The sequence below is a fragment of the Triturus cristatus genome, chromosome 11 (genome assembly GCF_964204655.1).
Source record: "Triturus cristatus chromosome 11, aTriCri1.1, whole genome shotgun sequence".
Classification (NCBI taxonomy): domain Eukaryota; kingdom Metazoa; phylum Chordata; class Amphibia; order Caudata; family Salamandridae; genus Triturus; species Triturus cristatus.
Genome location: NC_140594.1, coordinates 1,037,540,989 through 1,037,544,683, shown reverse-complemented (window position 1 = coordinate 1,037,544,683; position 3,695 = coordinate 1,037,540,989). Strand labels below are relative to the sequence as shown.

Here is a 3,695-nt window from a genome sequence, read left to right as displayed (position 1 = left end):
GCATTCCTGACCTAACATGACAGGAGAAATGTCGTTAAGCGACATTTCTCCTATCATCAAGCCCCACGCTATGAAGCATAGCGTCAGGAAAAGTAGCGATAAACCCTGTTATCGTTACTTTCCTTACACCTGCTTCAGGACTGACTTAGCCATGATATCTTATGGAGGGTGGATATCATGGCTAAGTTTGTGAGTCCCTATCAGCAAGCTAACGCCACATTGCGTGAGATTATCGCTGGGTTTCCAGCGATAATCTCACGTAAGGCAGTTAGCGTGAGGATTTTTATCGCTGAGGAGATAAGCGTTGCTAATAGCATGCTATCTCAGTGATAAAAATCCTCGTTACCCGGCGATAATTATCCTCATGCTAAGAACGCTGAGCGATAATTATCGCCGGGTGTTGCTGATATGCCCCATAATTCTTGTTTTGTGAGTTAGCTAATCATAGAGAACCAAACAAAATAAGTGAAAGGTTTTCCAAATAGCAATGGCAGACAGTAACAAGAATTGAAGGTTACGACTGAAAAAGCGAGTAACATATTCTCACAAAGGGAACAAACGACACAAAGTGACTGTTGTAGAACAAATACATTTCAGTACAAGACAGAGACTGAAGTGCATGGGTTCACAGTTAATTGGAAATAGATACATTTTTAAAGAGATTTCAGTATCCTTCCTAAACAAAGTGGTACATAACAGTTTATTACCATTTCTTCCTTGTTATGTTAAATGTTATGTTTAAAGTTTTTGTAAAGCGCACGTACACCAGAACGGTTTCATGGCACTATTGGGAAAGATGCGGCAGAAATGTAGTGAACCAGATGTTTACAAATAAGCCTGTGTGAATAAGAGAGTTTTAAGAAAAGTTCTAAACTGCGAAAAGGAAGTTTCAAGTCTAAGCTCAAGAGGAAAAGAGTTCCAAAGTTGGGGAGCAAGAAAAGAAAAACTAAGACCACCGTGTTTTTTCCGTTTAAAAGGGGGGATGACGAGAAAGTTAGAGTGAGAGGAACGGATAGCACGTGTGTAGCGGAGAACCAAGGAAGAAATAAAGGTAGGGCCAAGGCCGGCCAAGGCTTTGAAGATGGTACAGCCCAGTTTGAAGATACAACGCTTGGCTACTGGGAGCCAATGAAGGCTCTTCAGCAGGGAACGGACATGTTGATGTCTTGGTTGTTGAAAGATAAGTCGAGCAGCTTGGTTCTGGACCAATTGAAGGCGGTGGAGTTGGTAAGCCGTAATGCCGGCATACAATGAGTTAGCGTAATCTATACGAGAGATGACTAGCTTGCTTGTATTCTCTGGACATCATCATTTGGTACTGTGACAATAAATGCTCAATTGCCTGATACATTACATAGCTATCACTATTTTGAAGGAACTATTTTTTCAAAATTGTGTTACCAGTTTGAAATGATAAGGTGAGCAAGAGCAACCACTGCTAGAAAGTGCTAGAAGAGAGAACATGCCATCTACCTTGCCAGTAATAACATTGTACATCCTATTCGAGGTACTCTAGCTATGAGGTGTAGCCTCTTTCTCTAAATTAGCATATGCAAGTATCGTACATCGTTATGATCTATCTATACTCTGGTGGGCCTGAATTAAGCAAATCAAATGCTTTTCTCAGATGTTGGCTATTCTAGATTATTTTTTCAGATCCTATCAAGGATTGCATCATCGGTGCATTGCGACCATCACAGTGATAGGAAATCCTTGGAATTGGGTTAAAGGCTTGACAAGTTTCGAGTTAGATATTTTAGCTCTTTTGCAATTTGTCTAGCATGGTTCTCTTAGCTGAGGAACCCATTTTAATAACAGATTGTGTTCTTTGTTCTAAGTGTGCTTAAGGACATATTGGGGGTAGAATTGAGGTGGGGACTACACTTCCCAGGCTTGCACCGCACTGCATTACTGACATCCTTTTCTGCACACGGAGGCACATAAGGCTGTTTGGGGCTTCCCGCTGCGCGGGACGTGCTCTAGGACAAACCGGACATACCAGGGGTAGGGTAGAGGCAGGAACTACACTTCCCAGGCTCCCCCCGCACCACACTGCTTTGCTGAAGTCCTTTTCTGCGCCTGGAGAAGCATAAGGCGGGTTGGGGCTTACCACTGCGTGGGACACATGGGGCCAAGAGCAGGCCCGTCCTTGCCCGTCATCGCCAGGAAGAGGCAGGTTAGGCCCACCCTTTTTTCATCTGGCCCTTGGACTGCGCTGTTCGATGACATTTGTCGCTGAGGTACTGTGTTTATCTTCCCTTTCCTTCTAGCCTTATTTGTCGGCCCCGTTTGGAAACTGACTTGGATTTTACCAACCATGAGTGAAAAGGGACTGCCCACTGACACTGCCTTTCGCCCCTTTAAGTTACTATATTTTAACCACAGGGTGATTGACTCATTGAAACTGACTTGAGCTCTTGATATTTGTCTCGCTCTCTGATTATTACCCTGTCTGTGGGCTAGAGGAATGAGAAAAAGGAAATCCATGGAGGGCAACGGTGGTGGTGGCGGGAGCGGCAGCCTAGCTGGGAAGGGGAGAAAGGTTAGGAAGACGCTAAAACATTCAGGTAGCAACTTTGTTATCGACCACATCGATACCCTTATTAGTCAGTGCGAGAGCATCCTTGTGGAGAAACCAGCTGCTGCACCGCGTATCATTCCTGCCTTATCCCCTCCACGTATCTCTGGCCTAAGCCGGTCACCTACCGTTCCAGAAATGTTCCAGAAATCTTCTACTAAAGGGGCCCTCTCAATCAACCAGGAGACACCTCTAGCCACTACAAGGGCCTGCTCACCCCCTATAAATTTTCCCAATAATTCTAGTAATAACATCTTGCATGTTCACTCCTCTCCTGGATCTGTTTGATGACCCGCCTCCTCCTGCGCTCCCTGCAGTGACTTCACCAGCACCTGCCCCAGAACCCCAGGCCACCCACCAACTCATTGATACGCTTAGAGCAGAAATAGGGTCTTTGAGATTTATGAATGAAGGCCTTATCACCCTTGTTAAATCATTAATGCAGAATGGCCTGCCTCGCCAGCAGGACGGCATCCCCACGCCAGGTACCAACTTGCTGTCCCTTTATGATCATTGCACCATACATGAGGACGCCACCCATGGTGGGGTCACTATCTCTCATGGCTCCCCTCAATCCCTCCCTGCTACCCCGACCCTTAACCATGTTTCATTTAAATCCATTGCCAACCGAAACAATAATCCCAATATCCCTCAAAACATTCCCTATAATGTAGTGGCTGTGCAGAAACCCACTAACAACACAAGATTTATTGTTCTGCACCAGGCCCAGAACCAGCAACTGCTTTCCAGCTGCCTACACCAGTCGTCCCATTTGGCCTCCTCATATTCATCAAATGCCCCAGTAATTTATATGGTCAACATTCCCAAACCCGGTTAAAAGAAGGGTCATGAGGGTGAAGATTCTTTGACAAACAAAGCGATCTATTGGATCCGCCATATCAGGGGCTGTTGCTCGATAATCAATGACAACATTTGTTAGGGCCCGGAGATGCACCTCTCCCGGGCAGCCATTTGATTCCATCGAGCTCGCCCTTAAAGGGCCTAACCTGGCAGAAAATCTCATCGCCTTGAAATCTCGCACCTGTCCCCCGGAAACCTCCTCCATTCAGTTTAAGCACTTTCCAACTTGCGACCGGCCCACACAACCTGCCCCCCA

At 45.8% G+C, this 3,695-nt stretch overlaps 1 non-coding gene across 1 annotated transcript; it reads left to right on the top strand.

Moving 5' to 3' along the window:
* The first annotated feature begins 1,749 nt into the window (after positions 1-1,749).
* On the top strand, positions 1,750-1,807 carry LOC146785878 (U7 small nuclear RNA). Its single transcript, XR_014971308.1, has one exon. It is a non-coding gene; the product is annotated as a U7 small nuclear RNA (small nuclear RNA).
* The last annotated feature ends 1,888 nt before the right edge of the window (positions 1,808-3,695 follow it).